At 42.6% G+C, this 16,029-nt stretch overlaps 1 protein-coding gene across 2 annotated transcripts in view; it reads right to left on the bottom strand.

Annotated features, from left to right (window-relative positions):
* The window catches only part of PTPN12 (protein tyrosine phosphatase non-receptor type 12), a 181,311-nt gene that overhangs the window by 119,274 nt on the left and 46,008 nt on the right, over nt 1-16,029 (bottom strand). The window lies entirely within an intron of this gene.

The following is a 16,029-nucleotide window of genomic DNA, read 5'->3' as shown; positions in this document are numbered from 1 at the left end:
CAACTGGAAAACTGGTAGAATGAAGTCACAAGTGCCAAGCAAACAGAATCTCACTAACAGAGAGAAGAATTTTTTATTGTCTGTTTAATACTCAATAGTTAATAGCTGATTTTCTAAAGTCAAAGTCAAACAAAAAAAGTCAGACCTTCTAAAGACGAGTAAGAAAAATGTTTTGACAAACCTTTTATGTCTTCTTTATAAATCACAAAGTAGTAAAGTGAGTCACCAATATATCAGCTGATTGAAATCAAATACTCTAAGGCTATGTCTACACTAGAGCACAAAGTCAATTTTAACACCCTTAGCTCAATTTTACAATGTGACTGTCTTCACTGCAAATACCATTAGGTAAATGTTAATGGGCGTTGAGGTCAACTTTCTCACACTGACCTTCCAAAGAGGTATAATGCCAAGTTCAATTTTAAAATGTTGAATTAATGCTAGTGTGGAAACAGTGTTACCGTAAGTCTATTTCATTGGCCTCTAAGCCTGGCCCACAGATATCCTGCAATGCCCCACGTATGTCCCTTCTGGCTGCTTTCACCTCTGGTGCTCTCCAGACATGCAGGAAATAGGTAACAAGAAGCCCAGGAATTTTTAATTCATTTTTTTTTCTGACCAGCATGGATGGTGCACCTCAGGAGCCATCCACCACATCTAGCCATTGCATCTACACATCTAACCATCATGACTACTCAGGATTCTTCTCAGGGTCTCAAAAGAGCTCCCGCATGGAGCCACAATGAAATCCTGGATCTCATCTCTGCTTTGGGTGATGAATCATTGATGAGCAGACTGAGTCAGCAAGCAAAATGTGGATATTTAGGAGATGATTTTGCAGAGTATGATCACAAAATGGTATGCCCAGGATGGTCAGCAATGCCAGGTCAAAGTAAAAGGGGCTCAGAACTATCACTATCTGGATCATCTCCTAAGACATGCCACTACTACAAGCAGGTGAGAGGGACCCAACCACGGTCCCCAAAGCTAACAAAGACACTTCAGGAGACCTTTCCTAGGATGCCGGTGGGAGCAGAGAGCGGGGAACAGGAGGCCAATGAAGAGGATGCCAATGTTCAGCAGGCCCCCCGAGAAAGCTGATCCTGGCCGCCTGGAGTTCTTTACACTCGACCTCAAGCCAGTCCCCTCCTCGTCAACACCTGAAGCTCTGGTGTCCAGCAATGGTGCAGAGTGCTCTTGTGGTGAGTTTTTTTTTTTTTTTAGAATGCTACAAAACTATAAAACTGCTATAAAACTAAATAAGAACATAAGAACATAAGAATGGCCATACTGGGTCAGACCAAAGGTCCATCAAGCCCAGCATCCCATCTGCCGACGGTGGCCAATGCCAGGTGCCCCAGGGAGGAGAACAGAAGACAAGTGATTTATCTCCTGCCATCCATCTCCTGCCCTTGTTATGAAGGCTAGGGCACCATACTTTATCCCTGGCTAATAGCCATTTATGGACCTAACCTGCAAAAATTTATCAAGCTCTTTTTTAAACCCTAATAGAGTCCTGGCCTTCACAGCCTCCTCGGGCAAGGAGTTCCACAGGTTGACTGTGCGCTGTGTGAAGAAAAATTTCCTTTTATTAGTTTTGAACCTACTACCCATCAATTTCATTTGGTGTCCCCTAGTTCTTGTATTATGGGAAAAGGTAAATAATTTTTCTATATTCACTTTCTCCACACCATTCATGATTTTATATACCTCTATCATATCGCCCCTCAATCGCCTCTTTTCCAAACTGAAAAGTCCCAGTCTCTCTAGCCTCTCCCCATATGGGACCCTTTCCAAGCCCCTAATCATCTTAGTCGCCCTTTTCTGAACCTTTTCTAATACCAATATATCTTTTTTGAGGTGAGGAGACCACATCTGCACGCAGTACTCGAGATGTGGGCGTACCATAGTTTTATATAGGGGAAGTATGATATCTTTTGTCTTATTATCGATCCCTTTTTTAATAATTCCTAACATCCTATTTGCCTTACTAACTGCCGCTGCACACTGCGTGGATGTCTTCAGAGAACTATCCACTATAACTCCAAGATCCCTTTCCTGATCTGTCGTAGCTAAATTTGACCCCATCATGTAGTACGTGTAATTTGGGTTATTTTTTCCAACATGCATTACCTTACACTTACCCACATTAAATTTCATTTGCCATTTTGCTGCCCAATCACTCAGTTTGCTGAGATCTTTTTGTAGTTCTTCACAATCCCTTTTGCTTTTGACTGTCCTGAACAACTTGGTGTCATCTGCAAACTTTGCCACCTCACTGCTTACCTCATTTTCTAGATCATTGATGAACAAGTTGAACAGGATCGGTCCCAGGACTGAGCCCTGGGGAACACCACTAGTTACCCCCCTCCATTGTGAAAATTTACCATTTATTCCAACCCTTTGTTTTCTGTCTTTTAACCAATTCCCGATCCATGAAAGGACCTTTCCTCCTATCCCATGACCACCTAATTTACATAAAAGCCTTTGGTGTGGGACCGTGTCAAAGGCTTTCTGGAAATCTAGGTATATTATGTCCACTGGGTGCCCCTTGTCCGCATGTTTATTAACCCCTTCAAAGAATTCTAATAGATTAGACAGACACGACTTCCCTCTGCAGAAACCATGCTGACTTTTGCCCAACAATTCGTGCTCTTCTATGTGCCTTGCAATTTTACTCTTTACTAGTGTTTCTACTAATTTACCTGGTACTGATGTTAAACTTATCGGTCTATAATTGCCAGGATCTCCTCTAGAGCCTTTTTTAAATATTGGTGTTATATTGGCCGTCTTCCAGTCATTTGGTACCAAAGTGGATTTAAAGGATAGGTTACAAACCACTGTTAATAACTCCGCAATTTCACATTTGAGTTCTTTCAGAACCCTTGGGTGAATACCATCTGGTCCTGGAGACTTGTTACTATTCAGCTTATCAATTAATTCCAAAACCTCCTCTTATGTCACTTCAATCTGAGTGAGTTCCTCAGATTTGTCGCCTAAAAAGGCTGGCTCAGATTTAGGAACCTCTGTAACATCTTCAGCCGTGAAGACTGAAGCAAAGAAATCATTTAATCGCTCCGCAATGGCACTGTCTTCCTTGATCGCTCCTTTTATATCTTTATCATCCAAGGGCCCCACTGCTTTTTTAGCAGGCTTCCTGCTTCTAATGTATTTAAAAAACATTTTACTATTGTTTTTTGAATTTTTGGCTAGCTGTTCCTCAAACTCTTTTTTGGCTTTTCTTACTACATTATGACAGTTAATTTGGGAGTGTTTATGTTCCTTTCTATTTTCCTCATTAGGATTTGACTTCCATTTTTTAAAAGTTGCCCTTTTCTCTCTCACTGCCTTTTTAACATGGCTGTTAAGCCATGGTGGTTCTTTGTTAGGTCTCTTACTGTGTTTTTTTATTTGGGGTATACATTTAAGTTGGGCCTCTAGTATAGTGTCTTTAAACAGTTTCCATGCAGCTTCCAGGGATTTTAGTTTAATTACTCTACCTTTTAGTTTCTGTTTAACTAGCTTCCTCATTTTAGTGTAATTCCCCTTTTTGAAATTAAATGCCAGAGTGTTTGACCGCTGCGGTGTTCTTCCCAACACAGGAATATTAAAAGTTATTATATTGTGGTCACTATTTCCAAGCGGTCCAGTAACAGTTACCTCTTGGACCAGATCCTGCGTTCCAGTCAAGACTAGATCGAGAATCGACTCTCCCCTTGTGGGTTCCTGTACTAGCTGCTCCAAGAAGCAGTCATTTAAGGCATTAAGAAATTTAATCTCTGAATCCCGTCCTGAGGTGACATGCACCCAATCAATATGGGGATAATTGAAATCTCCTATTATTACTGTGTTTTTTATTTTGATAGCCTCTCTAATCTCCCTTAACATTTCAGCATCACTATCACTGTCCTGGTTAGGTGGTCGGTAATATATTCCTAATGCCATATTCATATTAGAGGAATGAATTGTTATCCATAATGATTCTATGGAACATTTTGATTCCTTTCGGATTTTTACTTCATTTGATTCTATATTATCCTTCACATATAGTACCACTCCGCCACCCGCACGACCTGTTCTGTCTTTCCGATATAATTTATATCCCGGTATGATAGTGTCCCACTGATTGTCCTCATTCCACCATGTTTCTGAGATGCCTATTATGTCAACTTCCTCCTTTGATATGAGGTACTCCAGTTCACCCATCTTATTAGACAGACTCCTAGCATTAGTGTAAAAGCATGTTAGAAAACTACCACTATTTATATGTCCGCCTTTCACAGACGTGGTGGATTTTTTTATAGATCAACTTATAATGGCTACTTTATGGGTTAACTAGAGATCAGCTACATACATAGCCTAAGCATAAAACTACACAAAAGCAGAGAAGGTACACATTAATATTTTCAGACTGTGGCGAACATCTGCACTTTGCTTGCATATTTTAACTCTTCTCCCATCCTACAGCAGTCATCTTTGTTCTCTTTGGACAAGAAAAAAACATGCCTTTTTCATATTTGTGCCCCAAATATTAAAAGACCTTCCAGAAAAAAAATTAATAAAAGTGCCAAATAAAGGACAAGATTCCTATGTAAATATTTAAACACTTAAGCGAAAACTCAGTTAGCATAAGAATAACGGTATTAACAGAGTTATATTAAACCACGGAACTCTTTCCCAAAGCATGGTGGTGGGAGCGCAGTCTTCTTTGTTTGGCCTATACAGTAAGCCCTTTATTTAACGGACTAACAGAGGGGAAGGGGTGTCCATTAATAACCAAAGTCTATTAAATCTAAATGATTCTGCAATGATGAACAGAGCCTGAGGTGAGGCTGGGCCAGAGAGCAGGTCAGGCCGGGGGGTGGGGGGGTTGGTGTACATGAGTCAGTACAGGGATCACACCCACCGACTACTACATGGGCAGCCCACTACCCAGCCTGGACACCAGTCAATCCCACTTCAGAGAGGCCCCAACCAAGAAGGTGCCTGTGGTGAGAGTCTTTGGCACTAACCTGGCAGGTAAGGCACTCTCACCAACAACCTCCCCCACCCCTCGTGGGTACTAGGCCCAGTCACCAGCCCACTGCAGGGCTCACTCTGTGCTTCAGCCACAGCATGCAACTCACCTGCTGCCACTGCTGCCCTCTCCCATCCTCCACGCAGACCACATGGGAGCTGCGCTGGTGATACCTGCTTGAAGTCATCAGGGAGCACTGGGTCTCCACAGACCATGGCACCCATGCAGCTCCCTCCAGACTGCTGGGTCAAGGATGTGGGGAGGGGCCAATGGGGGCAGGATCAGGATCTGCAGGTGTGAGGATGAGTGGGCAGGCTTGTGCCCAGGGAGAGTAGGAAATCGCTGCATTTGCACCGCTCAGAGGAAGCGGTCCCCATGCAGGCTCATGAACCACAACTAAACGCAGCTGTAAAAACACTGAGTCGGCTGTGCTCTGGACAGAGGATTTGTGCATAACCCAGGCTGTGAGCTGGCAGGGTTTGCCCCCTAAAAGGACAACTGAGCAGACAATAGGGGATCAGCCAGACAGCATTGGCCCCAGTGGACGGTGTCCATTATTTCCCAAGTACAGTAAATTGAGGGTTTACTGTATAAATCTAGACACGATAAACCATTAGTATAACACAGAATAACTTTCGATTGGCAAAGAGGACTGTGTCACCCAGCACAGTAGTTTTCAACTGTTTTTCCATCTGCGGACCCTTAAAAAGATTTCAAATGGAGGTGCAGGCCCATGTGGAAATCTTTGAGTCTATAGACACACAAGGGTCCACAGATCACAGGTTGAAAACCACTGGTCTAATACAGTTGAATTTTTCAGAAACTGGTACTATGGGGTGGAGGGGAGCCCATTACAGCAACACTGTTGCACCACGAACTATAAAACAAAAGAGTAAATAAGTTCTTTATTGATTAAGGACAAATGCAAAGTGCTCCACTTAGGAAGGAACAATCAGTGTCACACACACAGAATGGGAAAGGACTGCCTAGGAATGAGTACAGCAGAAAGGGATCTAGGGGTTATAGTGGACCACAAGCTAAATATGAGTCAACAGTGCGATGCTGTTGCAAAAAAGGCAAACATGATTCTAGGATGCATTAACAGGTGTGTTGTGAACAAAACACGAGAAGTCATTCTCCCGCTCTACTCTGCTCTGGTTAGGCCTCAGGTGGAGTATTGTGTCCAGTTCTAGGCACCGCAGTTCAGGAAGGATGTGGAGAAATTGGAGAGGGTCCAGAGGAGAGCAGTGAGAATGATCAAAGGTCTAGAGAACATGACCTATGAAGAAAGGCTGAGAGAATTGGGCTTGTTTAGTTTGGAAAAGAGAAAATTGAGGGGGGACATGATAGCAGTTTTCAGGTATCTAAAAGGGTGTCATAAGGCAGAGGGAGGGAACTTGTTCTTCCTTGCCTCTGAGGATAGAACCAGAGGCAATGGACTGAAATTGCAGCAGGGGAGGTTCAGGTTGGACATTAGGAAAAAGTTCCTAACTGTCAGGGTGATCAAACACTGGAACGAATTGCCAAGGGAGGTGGTAGAATCTCCATCACCGGAGATATTTAAGAAGAGGTTAGATAGATGACTTTCAGGAATGGTCTAGAAAGTGCTTGGTCCTGCCATGAGGGCAGGGGGCTGGACTCGATGGCCTCTCGAGGTCCCTTCCAGTCCTACTCTTCTATGATTCTGTCACTGTGCTATACTGATAAACTGCATCAGATGAACTATTAGATTGGGTTAACAGTAGCTCTATTACTAACAGCGTCCTTTCCTCACTAAAAGTTTTCAAATACTGTTTCTGGTGATAAGTCAAATGCTCCTCAGTTTCTTCTGGAAACACTGATAGAGCCTGTTCTTCTCAGATTGCTTGGTATTGGTCACACAATGGGGTCCTTCAGATTTTGAACCTTCAGCTTGCGCTTCACCTGCTTATTTTGCAGCCTTCATTTGGGGGTGATTTTAACTTCCGTTGTGGATTGAATAAGGTGAGGATCAGTCCAACAATCAACGACACTTGTCACTGCTCTTGCAAGAAGTATGTCACTGTGATCTCAGGCACAAACCATGACAGTCAAGACACTGCCAGTGCTTTGACTGTGGAGATATCTACAAATGTTTTGAACTTGTCCTTTTGTTGCAAAAAGGGCGTTCGTGCTAAATTCACGTTCAGCACACTTGGTCAAGAGCAGAATGCCATTTGAATTACTTTTGCCAACTCCTTTCCCGATTGTTCCTTTTGGAGGTCTAAGTGTCATCCAGCATGTGCAATGAACTCCTTCAGAAGGATGATGTTTTACCTTCTTTAGGGGTCTCCAGTTAAATGGTTTCCATCTGCGAGTAGAAATCTTCCTTTATATCAGTGTCTGGTGTTGCTGCATAGGTGTTCACAATAGCTGCCTGTTTTTTTAAGTGAGCCTCAGTCAGAGTGTCATGATGCCAACTCATACCTTGGAGAAGCATCCTACAAGCTTGTTCTTTATAACAAAGTCCACTCCATGCATCAACGCCTGTGAGGAAGCCATAGTTATCAAACCAGAAAACAATCAGCAATGGTTTGAGGACAATGATGTCGAAATCAAGCCACTGACTGAGATAAGAATGACATACTGAGTTTGGCAGAATGACAAATTGTAATAGAAGCCCATGCCAAGGCAAGGGCAGAAGTCCAACATGAAACCAGAGGACTCACAAACAAATAGACTGAGAAGCACAAGGACTCCAACATCTCGTAGACATCCACAACACATGTGGCTTCTTTAGCGCCATTAAAGTTGTCTATGGCCCAGCTTGTTAAGGCATAAAACCTCTTCACTCTAAGGATGAAACCACACTTCAGAAGGACAAAAGAGCCATCAATTTTCACTGGAAAGAAGGCTTTGAAGATCTTAACTGTAATTTCATGGTTTCAGATGAAGTCCTTGAACAAATCCCCCAAGATCTCCTAGGGATGATCTTGGAGACCCTCCCAATTTGCATGAGGTACTCCATACCATTAAGCAGATGAAATCTCTGCTGAAATATTTAAAAGATGGTGAAACAGAGCTAATTCAGAAGCTTTACATCATCATCAGCAACCACCATGGGCTCAGCACCCATTGGTGTCTGATGCCTCTCTCACTATTTCCTTCCATCTTTCCCTGTCCAGTGCAGACTGGACTAGACTAGCACCACACCAATCTACGCATTCTCTGGGGGACCTGCCTCTCCTATTCGAACCGCCCATTATGCCAAATACCAGGATCTTGATTTTTCATTCGTCGTTCATTCTGCACATATGCCCAAACAACTGCAACTGCCATTATATAACTTCTGCCATAGGTTCTCTTTTGGGTGTATCTTCCCATATAATTCCTCTCCGGTGGACCTTCTGCATCCATCCTATTCTCAGGATCTTTCTACAACAACTCTTGAACATCAATATTCTCTTTGAATCTTTCATTATCACACGTCTCACATCCATACAACATGCTGCCGAATACACACTTTTCAAGATGCTCAGCTTCGTTCCTAAGCTAATTGCTTTGCTTTTCCAGATCTTATCCATTGCCTTCAAACTCTCTTCCTTTTGCTATTCTAGTCACTATTTCCTTCGTACAGTCTAGATCATATGTTACATCTCAGGAGCAATATGTAAACTTCTCTATGTTCTCTACTTCTCCTGAGTAATCCACTTCTTATTAATCATCTCTTCTTCCAGAACAGTCTGCTCAATTGCCTTTATCGCTGTGGCTATCCCTTTGACTCTCTTATCTAGGTCTTTCTCTGTGGCAGCATTTGTAATTTGCTCTTGGAGCACTGCTCTGTATGCACTCCCTATTTCTTCCTCACCTAGCCTCGCCATGTCTCTTCTCTTCTTAAACTGTGTCCTACTCTCTCTCGAGTTTTTATCTTGACGTTTGCAATCACTAGACTGTGGTGCAAGTTTATATCCGCTTTTTGGAAAGTTCAGTACTGATGTTACCCATCTTCTTACCAAAATCATATCTATCACGTTCTTTGACTTCCCTGTCATTTGATTACCCTGTCCGCTTCCTACAGTATTTTTGTTGGAATCTCATGTTGCAAATCACCATCTTATGCTCCACAGCCAGTTCCAGTAGTTTCTCGCCTTGCTCATTTCTTTCTCCATCTCCAAACCTACCCATAACTCTCTTCCAACCTTTGTTATCTGTTCCGACCTTTGCATTCCACTCTCCTCCAACAATGAACACATCTCTCTTCAGTACCTCCTCCAGTGTTTTTGTCAAGTCTTTATATAATAGCTCAATCTCTTCCTTCATACTGTTTGACACTGGTGCATACATCTGAATGACCGATATGTTAAACAGTTTTGCTTTGAATCTCACTATTATCAGTCTTGCACTCACTGGTTTGTATCCTAACAATGCTCCTCTAGTTCCTTTGATAAGAATGAATCTGACTCCTGACTCATTTCATTCTCTGACCAAATGACTTTGCAGCTGCACATCTTTCTAGATGTCATCCAATGCATCTCCACCTGTCCAAGTAGATCACATCGGTATCTCTCCATCTCCTTCCGAAGCAGCTCAAATTTTCCAGTCACCCACAGTATTTGGACATTCCATGTTCCAATTGATAGCATTTCTATTAGTTGTAATTTTCTTTCTGTAGCCAACTTATTCAACCCAACCCCGATCACTCGATTGGTGTCACAGACCTTGTTTAACCGGACAATGTCCAAGCCAGCATCTTTTAACATGCAGTCATACTGGCATCAGATTTCATTTGTATTGTTTCACAGTCAGCGCATCATCACTCATCTGACCAACCCTCCTCCTCTATTCAGGCTTGGGACTGGCATAGAATCCCTAGAGGCTTCACGGCAAAGTTACAAAATGTAAGAACTATTGTCTTATTTCACAACCTAAATATATTTCAGATCCATTCTGCTTCATAATGGAGTTAGCATTACATGCTCATTCTTGAAACATGAGCAAAGGAGAAGATACACAGTGAACTGAGGAGTGCCCTAATTGTCACCCTCTTAAATAAAGGGGATAAACCAGACTGTGGAAACTATGATGGTCTCTCTCTCTCATTGCCACTGAAGGCAAAGTTGTGGCCTGGATCCTTTAGACTCACCTTCTTCCCTTGTCAGAGTAAATATTACCAGAGTCAAAGAGTGGTTTCCAACCACGTTATGGCACTGCAGATATAATCTTCACAGCACAGCAACTGCTAGAAAAATGTCAGGAGCAGAATTGAGCACTGTACATGACTTTCATTGATTTAACCAAAGACTTTGATTCAGTGAATTGCCGTGCCCTCTGGATTATACTTTCAAAGACTGGATATCCTGACAGATATATCAAATGCCTTAAAGTTGTTTCATGACAGCATGAAAGTGACTGTTCTGAGCACTACTGGCTCCCAGAGCAAATCTTTTAAGTGGAAGCAAGAGTCAAACAGGGCTGCATCACCACCCCACCCTGTCTGAGGTTTGTACTGCCACCATTCTTTACCTAATTGCTGGGAAGTTCCCAGCTGGCATTCAAATCATTTACAGAATGGATGGAAAGCTAAGAGTAAGATTGCATCTACTGTGGAACTTGGGTAGGCTGATGACAGTTTTTGCCCACTCTGTGAAAGATGTTAAGCTATCCTGAACATGTATCCTGAATACATCTTGGTCTCACCCTCAACATAAAGACCAAAGTGCTCCATCACCCCTCTCCAAATGAGCTACCACACATGCTCCATCTATTAAAATCAATGGAGAAGTACTAGAGAATATCAACCATTTCATTTAACGTGGAAGACATCTCCCAACCAAGACAGATATTGATGCAGAAACTCAACACTGTCTGAGCTGTGCCAGTGCACAACATTTAAACAGACACCAAGCTTATTTATCAGGCTTTTATTCTCCCAACATTGTTATATAGGTCTGAAACCCAGAAAACCTACAGGTATCACTTGAAAAACCCTTGAGAGGCATCAGCAATGCTGCCTCCACAACCTCTTGAAGATCAAATGGGAAGACAGATGCATCAACATTAGTGTTCTGGAAAACACAAAGATCACCAGTACCAAGATCATGATCATCAGGCAGCACTGAACTGAACCAGTCATGTTGTCCAGACACCAAACCATTGCCTCTCAAAACATGTCCTGTTCTCTCAGCTAAAAGATGTATATCGTAACGTAGGAGGACAAAGGAAGCATTATAAGGACTTGCTGCAGGATAATACTGACACTTGGGAGACAGTCACTCAGGAACCCTTAAAATGAAGAGAAGTTGTACATGATAGTCTCCTGGATTTTGAAATTGCCCACCAACAATTGAGATGGCTGGAGAGACTGGCTTCCAGTCATGGTCAACAACCTCCTGCTCCACCTGGAAACATCTGTCCTTACCCTAATAGAGCTTGCGGTTCAAGGACAGGCCTTATCAGAGAATCTCTCTCTTCCATGATTGTGCTCAGCAAAGAGTGACTGCCATCAAGTCAAATGTATTTTATGATTTCCACTCTGCTTAACACAAGTTGAAGAAAACCACCTACTTATATTGTTAGTCGATGGATAAGTACTAGTACTACACAGAAGGTTGGTGCATTCCCCTCTAGCAACTAGAATTCACTGATATGATTTAATTAATTCAAAAAGTGGAATAAATTTATGCATAACACGTGTGTTAATGTATTGTCCACATGCACGAAAACTGTTTTGCTCCTTAACCCAAAGAACTCTCAGTCTAAAAGCTTGTCTACACTGCCACTTACTCTCCTGCAACTTTCCTTCTTGGGTGCAGAACACATTCCAACACAGCAAATTATGGTTCTGTAAAGCATCAGTGTAAACAGGCTCCCAACTCTGCCATGCCATATTTTACTTTTAAGGGCAGTTCTGGTGTTACAAGACCTTCATTTATATGCTACAGAAGCACTTCAAATGTTTAATGTAAATTTAGCCTAACACACAAAAGGGTAAGGATAGTACAAGTAAAACAGAATCAAAATATCTACCGTCTACATTTCAAAAATAGTCCCCAGAACTCTTCCACTTCTGAAGTGATCAAGTTAGCTAATAATGAAGTTAGTCTAAGGAAGCAGCTGAGGTAGCCTTAACGATCTGCTGAGAAAGGCATTCAGTTCCTCTGGCACAGCATGGCAGAGTCCAACAACACGAAAAGTGATGTAATTGCAAGATGGACTCCTGTTATTTGGATGAATACACACAAGAATAAAAAATAAATAGGGATCGGCAAAATTATGAAAGGCTTTGAAGGCAAAGAAACCACGTAGGTCATGCTCTAGAAATCAAAAATCCAGTGGAGGGATTCAAACATGAAGGCAATAGTCAGAAAAAGAGAGAACAGCCTCTTAACTGCTGAGTTTTGAATGGCTTGGCCACACATTGGGTGGAAGAAATTAGAGGGAACAGGGACCTCCGCCTCAGATTTTTACTGAGGGTTAATCCCAGAACACAGCCAGGTTACAGGGCACCAAATTTAAGCTGATGGCAAGATTAGGAAGAGCTATTCAAGAACGGGCTTTATGCTAATCTAAAACAACTGTTCATAATACACAGCAGCATGTATTTTGGGACTCCGACCCTCCCAAAAAAAGAAAAAGTTCAGCAACACTGCTAAATTTCTTTTCAGAAGATTTCAGAGATAAAACAGCAGGGATGGTAAAGATCAAAAGCCTGTGCTTCCACAGGCATCACGGACCTTGCACAGCTCTCACTTGCACTATTGGCAGTTCTGGTGTTACACCACCTTCATTTATATGCATTATATAATTCATGCAATTTTAACAAGTATATTTTTAACAATCAATGTGAAATTTGCAGGTGGTTCTTTAACATTAACACATCATTCTAAAGGTCTGTAAAACTAAGCTCTTTTCTAGTTAGAAATTATGCAGAGACTAATTTTGCTTATTCACTGTATCACAGAAGTGGTTTGCGGGATAGTAACAAACCCTTACCACATATGGCAGCAGGGTATGTTCTCTTCACAGGAACAATTCCGAGTGTCAGAAATATACTTCCTGCTTTTACAGTGGTTGAAAGTCTGCATTGTGAATTAATGAAATTCTATGCAACTGCACCCTTCAAAGCTGCTTCAGAAAAATCTGGGGGGAGGGGAAGACTATTTTATTTTTAAGTCTTAGATAAAGATATTGACTTCTGTTATAATAAGTTTACAGTTCAGTCAGTTTGAGAAAGCAGGACCTTTCACTTTTGAGCCACGTTATTCTATGTTTGGTCACTCAAGTCACACTAAAAGCCTACATGCAACCCATTGGTTGAGAACTGCTGACTTACACATACACAGTAGAGAAAGCAATCCTGTAGCAACTTAAACACTAGCAATATTACGTATTAGGCTATAAGCTTTCATGGGAAACACCCACTTCTTCAGATCTGGTGAATTACTGAGAGAAAAAAAGAACTGAGAAAAAGTCATCCTGCCACCTCCATTTTTTTTTCCGCCCCCCCCAGCTCTTTTTTCCTCTCAGTAATTCTCCAGATCTGATGAAGTGGCTTTTTCCCACAAAAGCTTATCACCTAATAAATAATATTGTTAGATAGATGACTTTCAGGGATGGTCTAGAAAGTGCTTGGTCCTGCCATGAGGGCAGGGGGCTGGACTCGATGGCCTCTTGAGGTCCCTTCCAGTCCTAGTCTTCTATGATTCTATGATTCTAGTCTTTAAGGTGCTACAGGGCTGCTTTTTTTTGTTTTGTGAAGATACAGACTAACACAGATACCTCTCTGAGACATATAAAGAAGGATGACCATATTTCCCTATGCTGAACACTGAACATCTGGTAATTTATTCATATTCAAGCAAATTCAACTGCATTGGAACTATGCAGTACGAACATTCAAATTAACATCAGATTGACTGAGTCCCTGTTAAAAAGACATACTGTGTAGCTGATGTATTTTAATTTACCTTCTTTAGGATTTTCAGGAAGAGAGATGACATGCACACACTAGCCTACACACCTTTCACACAATGATGGGAATGGCCAACCAACTTCATCCAACCCTCCTTGCACAGTGCTTTACACACACACACACACACACACACACACACACACACCCCTCATAGAACTGGAAGGGACCTTGAGAGGTCATCAAGTCCAGTCCCCTGCCCTCTTGGGAGGACCAAGCACCATCACCTTTCCCCCCCGCCCCTTCTATTTGCCCCAGATCCCTAAATGGCCCCCTCAAGGAATGAACTCACAACCCTGGGTTTAGCAGGCCAAAGCTTAAATCACTGAGCTTTCCACCCTCCATACCCAGCTGCGTCCTCAGGATATACTTGTCTCTCCCGATACCTGGATCTGCATCTTCAAGGTCAATATGCAGGAGGCATGACGTGTCAAAGGCCTTCCTCCAGTATTTCCTGCAAGACGTGTACTTGGGCAGCCAACAGGAGAAAGATTCAAATGTCTCCCAGATGATTAACAGATGCCTCACAGCTGGCAGTATGTATGTCTACTGGTGGTGTACATTCACATACGCCTCAGCAAAATTTATTTTGCACATGGATGGGAAAAAGGGAGGGAATACTGCCCCCTTCCCCAGATTTTTATGAGGGCTCACACCAGAATATGGCCAGCAGCAGCCTTTCAGGACTGTGAAGGAGGCAATGAACAGTAGATACTTTCATTTGATTTGGCCCTTGTTTCAATCCCCACTTCTCTGTGGCTAGATGCAGCTTGTCAATTCCTGCCCACGGAAAGGCAATTAACTCCTCAGAATCACTGCTGGCCCTTTCTTAATCTGACATGGTTTGGCACACCCAGGGCTTCGCTCCTCCTGGCAAGCATCCCAGGCCAGAGGGTCTTGAACTTTGCAAGGCTGCCCGCTGATGCAGTAGAGGGGTGAAGGGGTACGGTGGAGTGGTGGAGCAATCTGCCAGCCAGGTTGTTGGTGAACTGAATGATCTGAGCAGGGGATGGTTCTCCACATAGTGCTGGGAGCAGGATGAGCCCTTCCATAGGGGATATGGAGGTGCAGAAGGTCTGAAGTGGCACAGCAGGGAGAGTATAGTGAGTAGGAGTGCATGTAAAGCGCCATTAAGTGGGCAGCAGAAGTGACAACCAGCCACCATCTGCTCTAATTCAGCCACTGCAGCAAATAGCCAAAACTGGCTAGAAAATGGGACAGGGTAAGAGGGGCCTGCGGGACAGGGTAAGACATGCAGCTTCCACTGCAGTGATCAGCAGCAGCAAATGTACTGATGCTCTGCATGACCACCAGATTTGCACACCCACTCACACTGCCAGCAGTAGGACTCATGAGCACTGATGGGAGGGGAGAGACAGAAAATATGGGATAAATTGCCCATTTTCAAGAAAATCTGCAGGAGCACTTGAATACCAGACTGCCCCTTTAAAAACAAGGCATATAGTCACCATCATACATAGATACCCAAAGTCTCTTTTTCCTGCATAAGCGTCATAGGACGTCTTTTTCCCCCACACCATAAACCTTACTTTGTACTGCCATTTCAAATATGCAGAAAGAAGGACCTGTGTACAGTAATGAACAGCCTCCTGCCAGTATTTAAAAAGCAGTCTTCCTCTGCTTTCAGGCAGCAAGTTTACTCCTTTGCCAAAGATGGAGGAAAGGGTTAAGACAGACAGTATCAACAAAAATCTAGCCAATTAAAAAAATAAGTGCTCAAGCATTTTCAGGCATCCTATCTGCACCAAGATCCCTATGAATTTTTTAAATGGTTTTGACAGTCATTTTCTTAAAAATTCTCATATTTTGCTGTGGGAAAACACTAGAACGCAAACCATAGTGACTACCACAGAGTGCTAGCCAAACACAAAAAGTGAACTGCAAAATAAAGGACTTTTGGGTATTTATAACCACCTTGATCACACTCACACAGACAAAACCAGTGTTGAAACTGATCTTGCCACTTCAACACTAGCTCCCAAAACTGCTTGATAACTCCCCTCACTTGAAGCAAACTTTAGGAACCTTTCCCCAGATACGGCCATTAGCCTCTGAATATTTCATG

The sequence above is a fragment of the Carettochelys insculpta genome, chromosome 1 (assembly GCF_033958435.1).
Source record: "Carettochelys insculpta isolate YL-2023 chromosome 1, ASM3395843v1, whole genome shotgun sequence".
Lineage (NCBI taxonomy): Eukaryota > Metazoa > Chordata > Testudines > Carettochelyidae > Carettochelys > Carettochelys insculpta.
This window is presented reverse-complemented; position numbering and strand designations above follow the sequence as displayed.